This window comes from Falco cherrug, chromosome 10, assembly GCF_023634085.1.
Source record: "Falco cherrug isolate bFalChe1 chromosome 10, bFalChe1.pri, whole genome shotgun sequence".
Lineage (NCBI taxonomy): Eukaryota > Metazoa > Chordata > Aves > Falconiformes > Falconidae > Falco > Falco cherrug.
In genome coordinates, this window is record NC_073706.1 from 14,269,410 (window position 1) to 14,290,608 (window position 21,199).

The 21,199-nt window shown below is 48.4% G+C and overlaps 1 long non-coding RNA gene across 3 annotated transcripts in view; it reads right to left on the reverse strand.

Annotated features, from left to right (window-relative positions):
- The window catches only part of LOC114017487 (uncharacterized), a 189,356-nt gene extending 172,518 nt beyond the window's left edge, over positions 1-16,838 (reverse strand). For 2 of the 3 annotated variants that reach the window (XR_003562566.2, XR_003562564.2), the window contains exon 1: positions 16,686-16,838. This is a non-coding gene — a long non-coding RNA (uncharacterized LOC114017487). The remainder of the gene's footprint in view (positions 1-16,685) is intronic. The other variant, XR_003562567.2, reaches the window with a different exon arrangement.
- Positions 16,839-21,199: the final 4,361 nt, after the last annotated feature.

Consider the following 21,199-nt stretch of genomic DNA (forward strand, 5'->3'; position numbering starts at 1 on the left):
TTAGGAGGAAAGGTGTGAGCAGCCACCTGCTGTGCTTCAGGTATTTGTTAAAGTTCTGGAAACAAAGGTGATGCCGGCAGCCCCGCAGGGAAGGACTGCGGATGCTGTGTGGATGCATCTGTGGGTGCTGGGCGCTGGAGATGCCTCGGCTGCAGCCCAGCGAGGACCATCTGCAGTGCCGGGAGCTGTCGCGGAGCCTGAGGCCCCTCACACCTCCTCAGGCTCCTCCACAGGGGCCCAGTCCCCTCCTCATCTTAATTTAGGATTTCAGCCTGTGCCACCACAGTTTATGCCTCAGTTTCCTCAACAGCAAACAGGGACAGCCAGGCCGCCTCTCCTCCCTTGGGCGCTCCCAGGGCTCTCCTGGCCACACGAACAACGAACAATGTCTCTGGCTCTCTTGCTGCTGTTAACGGTCTGTATTTACTACAGAAATTTCAAGGCCTTAATAAAAACTTCCAGCCTGCTTTCCTTTAGGGTAGCTGGGCTTCAGAGGGAGCAGCCAAATGGGATGGCATCATGCCATGGGTACAAAATACCTCGGGGCTTAGGAGAACCAGATTCTCATCCTACCATAAATTTGCACAGCTCCAGAGTCCCTCTGATTACATCTGCACTGCTAGCAGAAAATTGGCCAGAGCTTTGATCATACAACCTGCATGTTCTTGGAACCACTGGGGGCTTGACCACGGCAGTATCTTGAGCTGTGGGTGTCCCTGTCCCTTGGCAGGAGCCCTGGTGTACCAGGACCTCATGGAGGATGAAAGGCCCCAGGAAGGTACCAGAAAGGTGCAGATTTCCATCCCCAAGGATGCTCTGAGCCAGCACCTGGGTGTGAATGGGGATGAAGATCAACCATCATCATAGACATGTTCAGAGGTGTCAGGGAGTCCTACAGACACACACACACATATTCAGTCACTCATTCACTCTTACTTTGAAGCTCAGTACAAGGATGTTACCAGTTAAAAAAACACAAAACAACAGAAAATAAAGATGATTAGAAGGGATTTTTCCTCCCTTCATTTCCTCTGTGTTGTCTTTTTTTTTTTTTTCCTCTTTTTCACTTTAGACATGTTTCATTCACTTTCCACTTTGGTTTAGAAGATGGATTAACTAATACATTTTTTGCTTTCCTATAATGTTGTAATGTTTAGTTTGCAAGCACTGCATAGGAACAGTCTTAAAATAAAGCTCTATAATTGATTTTTCATTTTTTTGTTTAAACTACAGGATCTATGCCATTGCTATAGGGCTTTATAAAACCCTATTTCTATGTGTTTGTTCTTTGGGTTGTAATTTATTATGACAGTAACTTCTTTAAACTCTTAATGTAATAAAATCCACCTTCATAATAGCCACACAACCACTAAAAATCTAGCAACGCCTTCCAAAACCCAAGGTGAATGTGCAACTGAGAAAGAAAACCTAACATGCGATACGTTAAAGATGTGTAGGAAAAGTGTAATTAATGTAAGACAGAAAGCGAAAAAGAAAGTAAGTTTTGAAATCTCTCCCAGTGATCACATACTTCACAGCGTAGTACAAATGCAGTTCCAACAGTTATTTTTAGCCTGGCACACACGGGTATATTGTTACCCAGCCTGCTGCTAGAAGTAATTTTAAATATCTTTCTGAACAATCAAAGAAGATGCTATATTCAAGAACAGGCACAGAAGTCGTCCTTATCTCACATTCTCCATGAGAACATTTGACCTTCCTGATTTGGGTTCATTTGACAAGAATTTGCTGGCTGCTTAAAGATCCGCATCTCATGTAGAATGATTATAATAGAAGTTCGTATCACAAACCCTACACAGAACAGCATTCTCTTTACCTACAAAAAGGTGACATTTTCCAAGCTGTTACCTAGAGAGCAAAGGACAAATGGAAAAGATCAGTCACATAAAAGCAGCATTATCATAACATCCCATGGCAATTTCAGAGTTCTTTGAAGGCCAGATGCTTCTGCTCCATATCTAAATTTCCTATAATAAGAGACTCAATGGAAGCACAAAACATACCTGTGTCACAAAGTAAAAAATCATAGCTAACCTACAATTTCAAGTAATTTTCTATTCGGAGTTGGTCAATTTTTTCAGTGTGGAAGTGGTACGGTTCCCCTAGTGTGCCGGAGAGAGACAACAAAATATTGCAAGTGAAGTTGAGCAAAACACTATAGACAGATTGAACCATTGAACCAGCTCAGCTGGGTGGGAGTCGTGGCTATGGACTTGCAGCTGAGTCTGATTTTCCTCAAAGTGCCGGAACTGTCTGGCAGGATCCCATCTCATCCCTAACAGCTACTCAACAGCAAACGCAAGTGACCCTAGGGCTGGTAAGCCAAACCCGTGCTGCACGAAGGGAAAGCCTTTTGGTGGTCTCTGCCGACGCCAAAACAGATACTTCCAATGTTTTTTGAAAATGCTTGGGTCTGCTGCAATATATGGGGTGAATTTGTCGTTGATGTTCAGTGCCCAGACTTCTGTGAAGCCTCTGAAGGTTGAAAGTCAAGGTTTGGAGTGGAAACCAAGAGCGGGCAGCCCTTGGCGCGACCAGAGTGGTTTGGGCTCAGCGATGAGCAGCCCCTGGGTACACCCCCAGCAAGCTGACATATTCCAGACTCCGTGAGCTCGATTTCCTTGCACAGATGGCAACCTTGCATGGAAGGTCCACAGTGAACTCTAAAACTGTCATTTCAACCAAACGCTCATGTCGGTCCTGCCTTTCTTAGGCCAAAATCATGCCAGACTATCTGCAGGAGCTGGGGAAAGAGACTGGCTTTAGAGAGTGTAAACTGACTTCACTGGAACTACTGCCAAGCTAGGCTGATGGAAATAAGAGGAAAATCACGGTCTTCCAGTTTTAATTCCCAAAGGAGGCAGTGCCTTTGCACAGCCCAGGTTCCCACTCACTTAGCCAAAAGAGAACAAAAACGAATAAGAAGGTGGGTGATGTCATCCGCAGAATCTAACCAATGCACATGTCTACCCGGCCTTGCTTTGCTAAATCATCTTGAAATACAAGCTGGTTTCCTGGTTGTTGTTATTTATTTATATATTTTGCCAAAAAAAAAAAAAAAAAATCAAAATCGATTCTTCTATGATTTACGGTGGGGTTAAGGCAAACGTGAAGCCCATGTTAAGGCTGTTCATCTCATGATAAGGCAGCAAAAAGGTCAACAAATTACTCTCTCCCTAATGGTTCATTTGAACCAATGAAAACAGGATATTTTATCCTCCCGGGTCAGGCCTGCTTAGAAGTCCTGCGTCCCCTTCCCCCCTTCCCTCCTCAACCTTCCCCCACTACCTCCTCCCTCTCCCCCACTCCCAGCCCCTTTCTTTTAACTCTCTATCTCTGATCCTCCAAGGTGACCTTTTCTCCCACTCCTAATACCAAATTTTCTGGCTGAGGGATGCCGAGTGGTGCTGCCGCCCTGGCCGGGGGTCCCCAGCTCCGGGGGCAGGATGGAAGCCGCAGCCCCGGGACGGGCTGTGCCACTCACTGACGCTGCCATGCCAGAAAGATGGAGGGGGTAAAGCCCTGCGGTTCCTATCCTGCTTGGGAGAGGTTTACTTGGCAATCTGTGCCTCATCAGTTATAAACTCGTAGGGGATGAGCTAGGGCTCTTCTGCTTTAGCCCGAGCTGGAGCAGCGAGCGCTAACTGCCGCCTATTAGGAATAGTGATCACATCTAATTGTTATCCTTGCTGCTGATTGAAGGGGGAAGCGGAGGGATGGGAAGTTCAGCTGGGTGACATGATGCAGTTTTAATGAGTCTCTCTTTTTCTTTTCCTTTTCTTCTTCCATTTTTTCCCCCTCCAGCCTGGCTGTTTTAATATGGAAATATAGTAAATTCTAACAAAATAAGGCTGGCGCTTAAAGCACAGACCGAAGGCAAACCTCCAGGAGTCTTTCAGCAGTCGCAGGGCAGCAATAGCACTACAGAAGCAATTAGTTCCTTAAGTTCTTTAATACAGGGCCTTTGGAGGGGGTGGACACTAGATTAAGCCCTGCTTCATTTGCCTATTTATTCAGCTGTCAGAAAGCTGAACGGGTTAAATCGTCTGTTGGAGAAGAAAGACTCCACAGAGGCAGCTCCTGGGGTGACCATCCCCAGCCAGCAGCCCTGGTGCAGGCAACGTTGGCTCCCTTGCAGCACAGCCGATCGCTGCAGTATGACCTCATGCATTAAATAGTTAAAAATTAACTTTTTTTTTTGGTTGGGGTTTTTTTTTGTGGTTTTTTTGGAGGGGTGTTCTCTCCCAGCAGATGCAGTGTGCTGCGTGGCTGGATGTGCAGCAGAACCTGACTCAGCAAAGGCGCCTGATGTCAGAGCAGCCCCAGCAGTGCTGGAATTCACCCCGAGCAGAGGCGAGCAAAGCCCGGGACAGTCTGCACCGAAAGCCAAAAACATGCTTTGCAGAATTAGCCCCAGTTTAGAAAGAGAGGGTTTCTAAGTGAAACCGGGAGAGGCTGGTATGCAGCAACGGACTCTCTGTCTCTAAATAATAGAGGGATTAAGCTCCACATTTGGATCTGGTTTGTATTTGTTCCCTTGCTTGCTTTTCCTTCCCTGCAGCCATGCGTGCGTCCGAGTTGTGTACCTCAGGGCTAGGAAGAACTGATGCTCCCCTGTACGTTCCAACTTGTATTTTCAACATCTCATCAGACACCAGATTTAAAAAGTTCACTCTCCCAGCGAAGTTCCTTTGCTTTGTATGCCTCGACGCACACCCTGTGCATCAATTGTGCCTGTACCAGGGAGGGTTTTAATTACAGAATCATGTTTGCAGTGCATTACCAGTTTATTCCTAATATAGGTCACTAATTTGGATTCTCTTGGCTGAAGTATCCCTCAGCACAGTTTGCTGTAACACCTGACAACCTATATCCAACCCCAGAGCGTTTGCTCTTTCTCTCTGTATTATTTGAGATATAAATCTGAGAGAATCCCTCTTCGCAATCTAAGAAGGGGTGTGTGTGTGTTTGGTTGTTGTTCCAAAAGATTATTTTTTTTTCTTGAAGAATTAAAAATATAGCATATTCAAAGTGGATTTAGAGAAAGAGCTCACATACGATCGCTTGCACACAGAGCAGGATTGCCAGTGCCTACAGAGTATGATAGCTGAAAACACAGAGATAGCATGTAATGCAATTTTGTTATAGCATATCACTGAATTTTGTAAATATAATAACCTGAAATAAAGTATTAAGACAGATTGATGTGCCTGGGTAGCACAGCTGAGGATTCAAATATTTACATCTAACATGTTCCAGCTTGTTCCTACTGAAATCAATGGAAGTTCTCCTTCACAGCTGATTGCAGTGGGGAAAAATTGATCCAGCTTATGCAGAATAATGATGGGAGGGGGAACGGGCAAGTTTAGCTGAGTTTTCAAATGTTGATCTCTTAGCTCAAATCAGCTCTAATTTCTTTGTTTCTTGTGGGGTTTTTTTGTTAGAGGGGAAAAAAGGAAACTCTTTTCTTCAACATCCATAAACAAAATAGAAATCATCCCAATGCAAGGAAGGAGAGAGGGAAGAGTGAAAAACCTGTTTTATGTGCATCTTCTTTTCATGCCTTAATGATGCAAAACTTCCTTAGCCACTCTTTTCTATTTGCCGCTTTATCTACCCAAAGGATGAGACCACATCCTGCTGGAATCCGGGAATTTGCTGAGCTTGCTCACAACTGACACAAAAACTTCAAACCAGTTTTGAGCTCCAAGTCTGAAAATGTAAATATAGAAAAAATATCGTACCCTCATCCCCAATTTATGTGCCATCACATTTTCGTACCGCTCACCTACCTTTGTTCAAAGAGCACCATGAACAGGTATTCACTGAGCTGCCTGCTAACATCATTGCCTTTTTTTTTTTTTTTTTTCTCCCCAGGACTGCACAGCTTCACATTAGCAATTTGGGTCTGAGTATTCATCCTCCAAACTGACTTCAAAAGACTAACAAAAAGGCACTAGTTCATACTTGCATGGAGACAACAGCGATGCCGCCGTTAGTCACAGGAGAAGGAGGCTCCAACCCGGATCTCAGAAAGCTGAAATCTTTTGAAAAAGACGAAACCTATTTCAAATTGTTCCTGCAGAGGGTATTTTCAGTTACCCCTCCCTAAAACCTTTCCCTTTGATTGACTTAAAACATCATGAAAGTTCTAGGAAATATAAAACTTCCGCTATTAAGAATCACGCACACACATTTAGAGCTAATGCAAATCTCCACGCTAAAAGCACGCCACTTCAAAATGTTTTCTCAGATTAAAAGCCGAGTTTTCAAAAATAAAGCTGTAGCAGCTACAAAAGCAGACTGGAGAATTTTGCTAGAAATAAGCAGGAAACACCTCATTTTTCCTTCAAAGAAAATTAAATCAAATGGATTAATGAAGGGCCAGGAAAATCATCAGGAAGGCTCCTGACATTTCCAATAGGAGTTTTGCAGGGAAAGAAAATGGCAGTTCCCAGACCTCCCCAAACAACCCAAAGAAATCTTTTCTGTGATAGGTGCCTAGAAAGAGGAAAAATGCACACTCCAAAATATTGCACCACCACTCAGCAAAGGGCAAGAGAAAACCATCCCACTATTTCCAGTCTCCTGACTGTAAATCCAGCCTATCCCGCCCCCCCCCAAATGACTGCAGTATTTTATCTACAAGGTTCCAATGCCTTGTTTAGTTCATTTGGTTTGGTTGTGGTTTGTTGGGGGGGGGGTTCGATTGCATCTGACAAAAATCATAAACCTTTTAGCTGCTGAACATTTCCTGCGCTGTAGCGCTGCTCGCAGCATTCCCGGGAAGGTTCATCTTTTGTGATAAACAAAGAGTTGGGGGAGGCAGATGGAAGCAGCCGCCCAGCCCTGCTCTCCCATCCCCTTCTGCATCCAGGGGAAGGGAAAAGTCCCTTGCAGGGTGTGACCTTGAGGAGGATGCTCCGTTTGCAGATTCTCGGGAAAGCCAAGTTGCACCCTCTGCTCCGGACGGCTCCTTCACTCTCCGCTTTTGCATTCTGATCAGCTTTGCAGGGCGGCGGGGCCGGACGCTCAGCACCAAGCCACAGGCGAAAGTGTAACTTTGTGTTCCTCAGCTGGGGGAAAACACTGGGAATACAAATTGGAGCCCAAATCGTTTCCTGGCGTTATGTCACTGTAAATTTAAATGGCCCTGGCATTGTGAAGCTCTCTCATTTATTTTGAAAGCCAAAAAGATTTATTCTACCCAGAAGTCATTCAAAGTAGGATGGAGAACAAGCAGGACTTGGTTTGCTGTTTTCCTAACAACAACTAAAGTCAGAGCTGCTTTTTTGCTAAGTTGCAGAGGGGTTTAGGGCACTTTCACTTCTCTTCCAAAATAATCTCACTTTTTTTCTGTGTTTCAGGAAGCTGTCCTACACATCTTCTTCTGACATAACTCCTGGTACTCTGATGGGCCATTTACTTATTATTATTACCCCACCTGGGTTTTAAGTAGCAGCAGGTTTTAAGTAGCAGCATCCGTGTGTTTCTTGCACATGCCAAACATGAATGTCCATTCACAGGAATTCAGAAGATCTGGGCAATTTTGGGTCAATCACCTGGTCACAGACAAAGTGTTCCTGTTGAGGACTGTTCTGAGACACAAGTAAATACTTAGCATTAACCTCCTACCTTCTAGAGGTGGAAAAACCATCTGGGGAGGGAGAAATGACCCAAAGACGACGAACAGACCTGCCAGGAAGCTGAGCTTATTGCTCATGTTCCTGGCTGGCAGCCCCATCTCCTTACCACTACTCAAGCTCTACATTTTTGCAGGGTATGCAACTGGCATATGGAATTTTTAAAAGCAATTTTGTAAAGATGGGCTTCTATTTCTGTTCATGCCATAGCTTTTAATCCTGAGGCAGAAACAACCAATGCCTGAGTTTTGCATGCATGCATATGCATTACCTGGAAAAGGCAGGCGAATGTCAGTTTTGGGTTTCTACCAAAATCTTTCCTTAGCTGAGTTTTTCTCAGGAACTGGAGAACAGACAGAAGCAGAGCCCTTAAAATATGTTTTCAGGATTTAAAATGCAAACTGCACCCTTCCTCCCTTCCCCACATATACTGGGGGTGAAATTGAACGCACTGGGTAACTCTCGGATCACTCCTAGCTGGAGTGCAAAGTGGCCAAGGAGGACATCGTACCACCGAGGCGAATACCCAGTCTGGGTACCAGCTCTTTGTTGGATAAAAAACACAGAGGGAGGTTGCAGCAAAATAAAAGAAGGGACAAGAAATATTCCTGATTGACCTGCTATCATTTGAATACATGGGCTCAGCCTTATGCCGTGCAGAAAGGCTCCAGCCCCTAGGCCAGCGCTGGATATTAACTACGCAGAAGAGATTTCAAGCTCTGCCTTCAGGGTTGGTGCTGGATTCCCTTTTGTCATATATTCATATCTCCTTTGTATGCAACCCATTAGGCTGCGCACAGGGTGTCAGGTGTATGAACGCAGCCCCACACACATTGCACCCACACAGGCGTGCAGCATCCCTGCATTTCCGTGGATGCTCAGCAGTTAGGCAGGGATGCCTGTTGTTGGACTCCGTTATATATGGCTGAGATATTCGGCCAGCACCACAACCATCTGATTCACTTGTTTACTGCCCACTCCAATGGGAACGGGCCCTAAAATCTGGGAAAGCTGTAAAGAGCACACATTCGATGAACTAAGAAGATGGATGTTTGTTCATATGTGTTCTTTTAGATGTTTATTGGCCTAACTGGCTTTTCATTAACTCAAGAGCTCTGCTATTTATTTTAATATTCCAAACATTTATGACCTTGTAGCTATATCATCTGATTCGTTCTATATATATGTTCTAGGTCATCAACAGTTTGTTTTCTTTTTCCTAATGCTGGCTTTTAAAACTATTTGATCAGGTCATACAAATTCTTACCGAGGAATTCTGAAAAACCTTCAAGGCTTGATCTTTTCTGGACACAGACACCTCATTGAAATTCAGGTTTGCATATTCGAGTGTAGAAATCAGATTTATTGAAATAGTGCACAATAAAAAAGATGTTTTCCCCTTTCTTTAAACAAAGGAGTAGCTGGCAAAAAGTTGCTGGCTCTATTTGTATGTTTAGAATGTCATGGTTCACTTCTATGGGGTTTTAGTCCAGTTTTACTAAACTCTGGTGTGTGGACAAAGTTTGTCCTTCAGATACAGAGGGGAGAAAGAGTGTAAAGGGGGGAAAACAAATAATTCACTTTTTGCGAGTGAACTTCTCTTTTCCTTTACTATTTACTCTGACTCCAATCAAGCCCTTATTTCTTAACCTTTTAGAGGTTTATATCATCAAGATAGAAAGAAGTATTAAAAGCATGGATAATTATCACTTTTCCATTTGCATCCTCTTTAGAAGCTTTCAGCCTTTGGTTTGCACACCCCAGAGATACTGGTGTGGTCCGTGTCTCCCACCCAGTCCTGGACCCATGGAAGCTGGTTTAGCTCCGCAGACCTCACTGAGTATCTACACCTACTTAGGTGAGTTTTTTTATCTTGTCCTCAAGTTTGCTATAACTATGATCCCAGCTAAGTGACAGCAAGGTGAAAAGTGAATAATACTGTTTTCAGTGCTGACTGCATTGAGTCCATTGTTCTGAGAGTTCGTGAGCAATGGGCATGGGCAACACTGCATCACTCAGGGTCTGGCTCTGCTAATACACAAGTGAATTACCACACACACAGAGAATACCAGAATCTGATGGGAAGAAAAGGTCCAAGAATGAAATCAGGGCATAAAATAATGAGCTTTCTGCTGGACTAGAACTGTCATGTCATGGGAAAGGAGCAAAGTGAAGAGGCTGAAAATTCACCTCCTCTCCCATCCTCAGAAGGGTGGCAGGGACATGCAGGGATACAGAGCTCAGGCTGTCCCAGCTAGACCTAATACAGACCTTCAGGCACGGAAAACACCCTTCAGACCTCTGACATCTCTGATTCTCTTCTCACAATCTTCAGCCTCTCTTCTTTATTTGAGGAAGAGAAAAATCCACTTGGCATTTGCAAATGGCTGTGATTCAGTGCAGTGAAGGGTCTCTACCACCAGCAGCCTCTCCAAGCCTTGGGAACTCCTTGTGCCATAATGAAACCACGTCTGTTGCCAAGTGGAGAGTCAGTGAAGGATGGATGAGTGGGGAGATGCTTTCTCAGGCAGGCTGGGCTCTACTGCTTCATGAGTTTCACATCTATGTGCTGCGCCAATTGGGGTGTGCATCGGTCCAGTCGTCTGCCCCAGATAGTGTGGTTCTTGGGCAGGTGAGGGGTGGATCAGGGTAGCATGAGGACCATTGGGCAGTGGATCAGCTGTTAGAGAATGAGGGCAATGATCCTTTTTCAGCAGCATCTCACAAAAACCAGTGTCACAAATGGTGCCCTGGTTCCAACAAGAGGATACCTGGGGCTTGGGAAAGCCCAGAGAAGTGGATGTAAAGGCAAACAGTGAATCTCATCACCAATTCATGGTAACAAGAGCCTACAGAAGTAGCACTCAACAAATTTCTCCAAGCTCTTAGAGCATCTTAAGAGCAGATCACTGTATCACTTGTTTTATGAGTCTACGGAGGATCCGACTGGATAAGAAATGCACATATTTAAGTTTATGGAAAGCAAAACTGAACACTTGGTGCCAGCTATGGACATGCTTAGTTCTTCACGTTATAAGGAATATTTCTACCCTACAGGGCATTCTGACTGACCAAACCGGAATGAGTTGTGTAATTATTTAATCGCTATAGCAGGATGATACCTGTTATTAATACTATGAATAATAAACAATGTCTAAAACTATAAACCTCGAAGAACAAAGTCAGACAGATGCATGGCAAGAAAAAGAGTGATGTAAAAATGCATGTGTCTCTAGTAAAGATGAAACAGTGGCACAGTAGGAGTAAGGGAAGTGGAAATATTGGGGAAATAACAGTATGGTCCCTGTCTTGTGCTGAATCTGCACAAACACACACCTTATGAATGGTCTCAGTCCCGAGGACTTAAAATTCATGGCTTAGGCTGAGTGAGAAAATGCCTTTACGATGTCTGGCTCTCTCTCCTGTCTCTCTGAGGGATGATCTTCAGGTGTAAAAATAGCCAAGCCAGTGGATTTTATTGTCTCCAGCTGGATTTTCACCTCCATGCCCATCAAGAACAGCTTTCTCACAGAAAGGGATTGCAGAGAGAGAGGGGGCAAGGACTGCCAGAAAGAAGTAAAAGAGGAGCAGAAACCAACACAAGGGAAAGAAAGAGGCCAAAAAGAGAAAGAAGCAGGACAAGGTCTCTGCTCGTCTGTTTTTTGAGGGAGAATGAAGAGATGCTTTAGGAGGACCTGCAAGGTATAGAGGGACAGGATGGGAGAAGCCCAGCAGGGTAAGAGACAGAGCTGAAACTGATAAAGGAAGGTTTCAGTGCCAAATAGGGTGACATTCAGATAATTTTTCCCTGCTGCCACTCTGCTGAGTCTAGACCTGACATCTCTGCGGGCAGGTCCTACACAGGCTCCCTGCCCTGGTCACCTCCCCAGCTGCCCCTTTCTCTCACATCTGTGTGCAGAGCAAGAGGAGGGACAACATTTTTTGTGTTTTATTTTTATGTAACAAAAGAGTGACCTGGATAAAAAACCACTCAAGATCTCTTAAGTCCCCCTCAACCCATCTCCACTCCAAGAAAAACTCTTTTGCCTTTGCATATTACCATCTCCACAGATAGAGAAGTGGAGGTCCCCACGGTGCTGGAGAGTCTGGTGTGGAGCCCCATCCACCTCCCCACCACCCCACACCACCTCCACCTCTGGAGGCAACAAGCCACATCTCTAGCAGCAAAGCCAGGGAAAGTGCTTTAACCCTGCAGAATTTCCCTGAATGCCTTGGGAGAGGGTGGGAAATCTATAGGGAGGGGGAAAAAGAGGGTACTGCTACTAAAAATAATAACAACAACAACAACAATAATATTAATAGAACCCAAACACAGAACTCCACATGAATGAACTCTTCCAAGGTCACCTGGCATGGAGGCGGGTGGGACAATTTCCTCCCTGCATCCTGTCCTCTAATGAAAGATGCACTTTAATGTGCTGATTACATTTGCACCAAGTTCTTTTAAGTGCAAAACAAATGCAGAAACTCCAGAGATTTGCTGCTGCTGAAAAAAAAATAAATAAATCTGTACTAAATAATTATCATAAAGCATCCATTTGTGTATGTAATTCTTGCCAGGCTTACAAATTAATAATATTAACAGATCTCATGTTGTAGGTTCGGGGCATTGGGTTTACACCTCAACCATAATTTCATCAAAATTGTCCAGCAAAATACATACTTTTTAATTCTAGTGTGTCGGTGATGACACAAAGAGAAAGAGGAAATAAATCTCACGGGGACAGTGTGGACACGAGGGCCTGTTTGTTCTGAAAAGAACTGGCAAAAGAAGAAGAAAAGAAACAGATCGCTGCTGTACATTAATTGTGCAAGGGATGCAAAATGGCTGAAAACAGAGGAATGGTATTTATAAAGCTGCCTAGTTTTCAAAAGATCAAAGGCAGAGGTAGAGAAATAAGCCACCGGACGTGTCTAATTGCAAAGTGTATATGGTAAAATAAAAAATGAATCTCTGGCTGTTTCACTTGCTCCCTGCCTTCTGCAGAGCGCTGGGTCTGCTGCGCAAGCGGTGGCGGGGAATGGCCACGGTGATGCTGCAGCGCTGCCTGCGCGGTGCTGCCCGCTGCGCCAGCGCGTCGCCCAGCGAGGGCAAACGCGGAGCCTTTGGAGGAGAGAGCTCGGAGCAGGTCACCGGGCCGCTGGCCGTGACACCCGGGGTGGCACTCTGGGGACACGCCAGCTCGTTGCCACTCGATGCTCGCTCAGAGGAAAAAACCTCTGGGATGCAAATGCCCGAGTGTGTTTTTACAGGCGATGGGGAGAGGCCGGATTCCCTTGCACGTCTGCCCCCTCCCCAAACGCCCGACGGCCGGGTGGGCTCTGCAGTTTGTCCACCCCAAACTGCAGCCACCCTCCCTCCAAATCCCCCTGGAGCTGTCCCCACCGCCCGGGACAGGGCAGAGGCCACCAGCAGGAGGGGGGATGTGCAGGCTGGCAAGGGGACAGGGGCGGGCAGGGCGGGCAGGGTGGGCAGGGCAGGCAGGGCAGGCGTAGGGACAACCAGGGCAGGGACAGGCAGGACAAGGACACTAACAGGCAGGACAGGGACAGGCCGAGCAAGGGCAGGGCAGGGATGAGCAGAGCAGAGCAGGGGCAGGCAGGGCAGGAATAGGCAGGGCAGGCGTATGTAGAGCAAAGGCAGGGAAGGACAGGCAGGGCAGGAGCACGCAGGGCAGGCAGGAGTAGGCAGGGTAGGGGCAGGCAGGGCAGGGACAGCCAGAGCAGGAATAGGCAGGGACAGGCAGGGCAGGGACAGGCAGAGCAGGAATTGGCAGGGACAGGCAGAGCAGGAATAGGCAGGGACAGGCAGGGCAGGAATAGGCAGGGACAGGCAGGGCAGGAGCATGCAGGGCAGGCAGGAATAGGCAGGGACAGGCAGGGATGGCTTCCAGGTAGCCAGGGAAGGGGGGAGTGCCTCTCTGCCAGGATTTTGGGAGCCAGGCCATGTCCTGGGCCAGCGGTGGCAGGCAGTGGCTCTCTCCCGGGAGGGCTGCTCGCAGCCTGGGGAGGGGACGAGGGGACCCCCGGGGGAAGGAGACCCCCTGTGCCTCCCCCCCCCCCCCCCCGCCCCTGCTGCTGCAAAGGGCCGAGGAAGCGCCTGCCCTCTGCGGGAGGTCCCCGGGGCTGGGGGGGCTGTAGCCGGAGGGTCCCCCTGGCCCCACACCTCGGGGCAGGCAGGGAGCCGAGGCAGGAGGCTCAAAAGAGCAATTTCACAATCGTGTATTGAAATTAGGCTGGGCGGAATTGCATTTCCCTGTCCCTTTAATCCAATAAGTCAGAACTTCTTAACTGATTAATTACAAAATTAATGAGTAAAATGGCAGGGTTTCAGTGAGGCACGATGGTAAGGGTTTGCTGTTTGTTTTTTTTTTAATGTTGTGCTCTTTAAAAAGACTGATGGAAGTAAAGTTACCTCAAAGCATCAGGGTGCTTTGATGCCTATAATAGCAATTTAGTTATTACATTAATAGATTTCTCCTTTATTTTTAACTAGGCATTGTTAAATATGTTCTTGTTTTGTCTGAACGAGGAATATTTGAGCTTGCATTTATTCATTATACGAATTCTCCCCGCACAAAGAATTATTTGGCGTTATTCCTCCACCTGAAAACTCGGCATTAAACTGAGATTATCAGCGCCTTTGGTGGGGAGCGCAGGACTGACACAGCGCCGTAACCGTGCCTCACCCGGCGTTACCCCAGCCAGCCCTTCAGCAGCAGAGGTGGTGTTTACAAACACACTCTTCCCTCTAGAAACTACTGCATCAAAGAGCACAACCAACCCCCGAGACTGAAACCTCTACCCAGAATCCCAAATAGATGGAACTGATGGTTGGAGGTAGCACCAAAGCGTCAGGTCAATGCACACTAAACCCATGTACCACCCACCCACACCCTGCCCCCCCCCCCCCCCCCAAAAAAAAAAAAAACAACTCTGCTGGAGAAAATACAGATCTGATGCTGCAGCAGCAAAGATACAGTAGTTTTACTCTCTCATAATGAACTCTGAGGTGCCTTCATTTCAGTGGATTGTCATGCTTGTCACAGAGGAATCAAAGGCAGAGCTGTCTGGCAGAGTGGTATTTGCAGCTATTTGCACTTGATTTCTCCCCGTGCAAGCCCCGGCGCAGGATGCTGCAGCTCAGGGACTGCAGCAGCGGCTTGCAGTGGCGCCGGGTACCTCGGGGCAAATGCTGCCGGGCTGTTGACAGGCTGCTGAATTTGTTTGGAAAGCTCTCTTTAATCAAACAGGCTCCTGCCTCCATTAAAGACTAATATTTTTAGGGCAAATATTTAAGGAGAGGTGAAACTTGAGGTGGGTGGGAGATCTTTTTTCCTTCTTAAAGCACTCCTGGTAAATAAAGGAAGAGGAAAAGGGGACGGCAGTGATGCCCAGCAAAACACAAATGTGTGTTTGTCCCCTCAGCAGTTGCTTGGCGAGTGGAGCATCAGGAGCAGGAAGGTGCCTTTCCCCATTACTGGGACCCTCATTAGAGAGATGGGCTGATTTGGTGAGGGAAGGTGGGAAACCCACGATGGCAATACTTCCCACCCCCGCCCCATTCCTTAGAGTAAAACAATCTCTCCAAAGCCCCCACAGCCAGAAGCATATTCCTAGGGATGGCTTGAGGTAAATCTATTCCCTAACAGGGGGAATTTTTTTTTTCTGTATGTTTTTTTCTAGGAAAAAGGACTTCCCACAGCCTATGTGGTGGCACTACCTAATGCCATGTTGCTCTCCCGAACACAGAGCTGAGTACTGAAGTCACCTCCTGGAAGGGGTGCAGGGTTGGAGGGGAGGGGGTGCAAGGATGCCCCCACTGCAGAGCAGCAGCCTGGCTTGGGCTCAGCCCCGGCTGTCCCCTGCTCAGTCACTGCTCCAAGGTGGAGGAATGACCATGCTAATGCCACTGCTCAACTTCCGAGGGGAAACTGAGGGCTACAACACCAAAATTACACATGAATCGGGAAGACGCGGCTGCAGAGACCTCCAACACGAGAGGTGTCCCCGCCTGTACGGACAGATGGACAGCAGCACAGACATACCGGCTCGGTACCCACGGGAGCTACAGGAATTTAAAGATATATTCTGCAAAATATCTCCATAAACTAGATATATATTGCACGCAGTAAATAAGCCATGCAAGTTGTACAAACACAGCTGGAAAGATTTGGAGCATGCAGGGCGTTACAAGCACACATGGTGCGTAAACACACATGCAGCCTGGCCGTATAAATATATGTGCCGCCCCAATTATATATGCATTAGAGAGAGAGAGATACATAAATAAACCCCTGTGCATTCAGTATAGCCACGCAAACGGAGCTATAAAGCTTTCCCTGACAAGTGGGCAGCATAGTACGCGTGGGAGATGGGCTGCAGCTGAGCCCACCCGTGCCGTGGGGGCATTTGCTCCCGTTTTGCCTTCCCCGAGGCAGATCCACGTGCAGCCATGGGGCTGCCCAAGCAGGTGGTGGGGAGTGGGGCAGGGGTACGGGGCCAGGCGGATCAGGGGCTGTGCCAAGGTACGGGGGGAGGTCTGAGCACCCCCATTCTGTACCCCCCAGCTGGAATAAACATCCATGGCTGGACTTGGGGGGGGGGGGGGGGGTATCAAGGGAAAGCAAAACCAGAGGGATGGGGGGTGGGGTGGGTGGGTAATTATGGGGTGTCCTTGGATGGGGGGGGGAGTCAACACCAGCCAGAGATGTCCCCAGAGAGGGGGACAGCCCTCACACCCTCTGCCCGGCATCCAGGGCCCATTCACAGCCAGAGCCCCCTCCCGCAGCCCTCGATGCAGGCAGAGCCTGCACCCGGTTTTCCAGAGCCATTTACCAATATTTTGCAGAAACCCCATTAAATAAGTGGCGAGCGGTATTTAAACATAGCGCTGTAATTATTAATTCCCCCCACATCCCCCCCGCCCCCCCTTGAATGCGAGGGTTTAATTGGCTCCAAGACGAGGAAGCTACAAGCAGTGTTATAAAATGAACTGACCCCGCAAAATGATGCAACATCTGGAGGCAGGGCAGCCAGGGAGGCAAGAGCATCTCTGCGGAGCATCCGTATGTGCAGCCTGCGCTGATGGGAAGGGCCCTACCGAGCCGCATCCCGGCTTCTGCCTCGTAAATCCCGGGCAGCCTTCGGAAGCCTCCAAGTGTGGTAAGAAAGAGAAGCCCCTTGGTGCTTACCTGCCCGCCGCGAGGCACGTCCCCTCACCACCTGCAGAAGAGGAGCCCTCTCCTTTCAAACAGCCCTAAAAAATTTCCCCTAAGTCCACCCAGGCGATTATTTTTTTAGAGCTAATCAAGGAAATAAAGTTAAAGAGGAGGAGAGCTCCTCTTGTTTGGGGTCTGATTTGGGGGAAGGAGGGGGTGGGGGGAGTTAAAGAGACCAGTTGCTGCCCACTGCTTTGACCAGTGAGGGATTCAACCCTTATTACCATTTTGTTTTTGTCCAGATTTGAAAGTAGGGCCCCCTGCATTCAAATCATCGCCCTCCATCGTTATTGTAAAGGACAGGCCTTAGTGGGCCCCCTTTGGATTGTCCTCCATTAACAATCCCTTCTTTTGTGGAGGTGTTTCTTTTTCTATTCACACACATTGCTGATGGTACTTCAGGCCCAGCTCTTAAAGAAACTGTTTGCAAAATTATACCTTTCCGCACGCTACTCCACAAGGAAGCGCGGAACTGTAGTTAGGAAAACATTATTGAGGCTTGTAATTTAATTAAAAATGTTAAAGCTGGCAAAGGGGAAGGGAGAAAAGGAAAAAGAGCATAAGAGTGCAAAAGTAGCAGCCGGGTTTAGTTTATTTTTCACCTCTGCAGCAGCACAACGCTGACCATGCAGGGCTGGGGCATGTGGGGCAGTACCCGCGCTCCTGCCTGCGCACACATGGCATCCGCGCCCGCCTGCACGGCAGCACACGCTGCCCACGGCCGTACGTGTGCCTGCGCTCCTGGGCCAAGGCACAGATGAGGCATCCAAATACCCTTCAGCAAATTATGTTGTTAAAATGGGAATGCAACCTTGGATGCGCGTGGACAGACCCTGAGGGGCACGGCCGTGCAGCGGGCGCCTGCAGCTGCCCAGTGCTCCGGGCAAGGCTCTCAGCTGGGGTAGATGTGGGGGCGGTGCACATGTGCACGCCGTCGGTCTCCTCCTAAGAACCTCTTGCTTTAAGGGTTTAGGCTGAAATAAAGATGGAGGAGCCGCATCCTGCTCAGCATCCTCGCTATCAGAACAGCTCAGAAGCACGTCTGCAGCAAGGACGCCCTTCCTTTGGTTATTGTTGTTTTCCCCATCACTAACAGATCTGTAAATGTTCAAAGAGCAACACGACTTTAAAAAAAAATAATAATAATTCAGCTGGCAAAGCAGGGCAGAGCCTGACCTCCGGCTCCATGGATGAGTGCTTCACTGGGACCCCCGCTGAGCCAATGTGGACCTTCAACATCAACTCAGAAATTGGTGTGATTTGCCTGGGAAACCAGCAGTCATAGAGCAACTGGCCTTGACAAGATGAAGAGGAAATGTATAGAAGACGTTTAATGGGTCGCAAAAGGAGGAGGGGGGGAGAAACCCAGCCTGGAGAGCTGCATTTTATGTCTGGAGGGGCTCTTCTGCAGGAAGGAAAGGAGAAGGCCTGGGGGGGGAGACTTTCCCAAGTTGGGCTTCATTTCCCAGCCATCAGAAGCCACCCAGGAATGCTCTGCCCTGCAAAAGGTTATTTCCCTGTCCCTGGCTGGGACTCAGGCCCGGGCTGGGCTTCCAATAAAAACGGTGATTTCTTTAATGTCAGTGAATAGCTGAAGGCAGGCTGGCTGGCGAGGCTTTGTACATAGACGCACTGGGCTTGGATTATGCACGCCTAATCGCCTAATTTTCTTCGAGTGATCTGGATGCCGTACTCTTGGGCTGTGGAACATTTTATAAATAGCTGTGCTTGGAGTTAATATGATTTACTGGAGAAAGACCGGTTAAGCAATTCCCCACCTAAGTAGAGCAGTAATGAACAGGCTCTGGAGAAGATGCTTTCCCCACTGGCCTCAAGAGGGGGTGGGCAGGGAAGCAGGGATGCAGAGGGGTGATGTTTATTTGTGTGCGTGCACAGAGTGTCATTGATTTTTAATTGTATTAAAAGAATTGCAGTAGCCACAAGCTGCCTCTAGGACTGGACTTTTCCCTCAAATATGTACAGCAAAGACTTGGCCTCCCCCTCATGCTCACGCTTGCAGCCACCACAAAATCCCAGTGCAGGAGCGAGTGGAGACAGCAGAGCCCTGACCCCGCTGTGCACTCCTTCCCCTTCCTCTTCCCTTTTCCCTTCCTCAGCCCTTTCCTCTTCCCCTTCCAGGAAGCCAAACCAAACCAGGAGGTGCCTGCACTGCCCCGATCCCTGCTCCTCCTGGCTGGGGAGCCTCAATCTCCGGGGGGTGCCAGCAGAGCCGGGCTGACCCCTGAGGGACAGGAGCATCCCTGGGCCTCTCCCCCTCCACAGGCAGGGGACAGTGGCTCCAGCCTTGGTCAGGGGAGTCAGCAGTGCCTGGAGAGCCAGGGGAGCCAGGGGTGCTGAGGGCAGGGACCCCCGCCACCACCGCTGAAGCCCTGAGCCAAGACCTTAACCAAAGACATCCCGATTTCAGAGAGAGCGGCAGTGGGGGCTTACACACAGGGACCTCTTTCCTCCCCATTCTCAGACAAAACCCACCCTGGGACAATGTCCTGGGGCTTGGGGGAGCACTTCTGGAATCAGGGGTGCTCCCTGGGGAAGGAGGGGGTGAGCAGTGGGTTAGAGGTGCTCCAAGCAACCTTCTTCACTTAGGAAATGGAAAGAGGAGAAAATACATAAGCTTCAAAGCAAAAGGTGGTGATAGTGTGGGGAAATGGTGAAAAGCCTGCCCAAGGCAGCAGCAGCCAGTGGAGGCTGGAGATGGGGCTGAGGCAGTGGGGCTGAGTTCCCCAGCCCAAGCTGGCAGGGAGCAGGCAGTGAGCTGTGGCCAGGGGCAGCACTTCTGGGGGGACACAGTGGCACGTTGCTCACATCCCACCCAAAAGGTAGGAGACACCTCGCTCCATGCAGAGATGGGGAGAGGGTTCCCCATCCCTGCTGGGATGCACCCCTCATCCCAGTTGTCCCACCTCAGCCAGGGAGGGGCTGTGTCCCCCCCTTGTGCCCAGATGGGGTGACCCCCAGGGCAGCCCCCGCTCTGCCCATGTTGGAGATGCCGGTCCCCACTCCCAGCCCCGCTAGCACAAACGCAGTGTCCATACTGCACCACAGGCACACAATAACCAGGAGCCCTCCCCAAGCTCAGCAGCTCCCGGTCTTAGGCCGTGCCTTCACGAGGTGACTGGGAAAAATTAGGTTGGAAACCATCCTGGTGATTGATACAACCAAATAAACATCTCTAGGGAAAGGGGGGAAGAAAAAAAAAAAACCTTTCTCCAGCGTGGAGCACTGAGAGGGGAAGCAGGTAATTAGCTATGTGATGGAGCAATCCTCTCCTGCAGAGGAAATTCTTGACACCAGAATTCTGCCCTGTGAAACCATGTGTGACCCAAGTGAGGAATTGGTGGGGTTTTTTTTTTACTTCCCCTTTTTAAAATTAAGATCATTATATGTTTTTTAAATGTCAAGCCCAGGAACAAGTGGAGGGGGTGGGGGTTGGGGAGCTGCGGGCATTCTTCACTTCAGAAGCTTGAATGTTTCAAAGTTGCTGCTGTGCTGTTAGCTGACGGCTATTGTGTGTGTTTAAGGCTAGGGGGGGCCATGAGGAGGGGGCTCGGACCCCCCGTTGGTGTGGATTTGCTGTCCAAAGACCGTTAGAAAGAGGCAAGAATGAATGAGATTGAATGGAATTGTAATGCACAAGGCCCTCCTCCTTTCTCAAGGAGCTGGGAGGCCAGGAAAGCGAGTCGTGGGGAGAGCAAGCAGCTTCCCTCCACATAGGAAGAGGCTTTGCAAATCAGCAAATTGTATATTTCTAGGGGAAGAGGGGAGGGACGGGGGGTATTTATTTTTTTTTTATTACAGATCGGGGGGGGGGGGGGAGGGGGAAGAGCCCTGCAGCAGCCATGAAGACCAAAAGGAGACAGAGAGAGAAAAAGAGGGAGAGGAGACTTGATAGAAAAATCTGATTCCCAAACCTCTTGTAAGTGTAATTACTTTCTAAGAAAATGAATTGCTTTCTAAGAAAAAGAAAAAAAAATGTAGAAGAATGCCTGAAATTATAGCAGGGACCAAATTCTGTTAATCTCTTTCCTACGCAGCAAGATTTCTGGGGCAGAAACCAGAGGCCTAGAATCTGCAGAACCTTTATCTGAGGTTGGAAAGAGATCGGAGCTTCATTTTACAGAGATTTTGCTTTCTCCTCCAGCCTGCGGGTCAGCTCCGAGGCGATGCTCGGGATGGCGACGGGGGCAGCGGCTGCTGAGAGCCGCTCCGGTACCTGGGCCGCATCCTGGTGGCAAACAAACAGACAAAGGCTGTTTTGTTATTGACTTATTC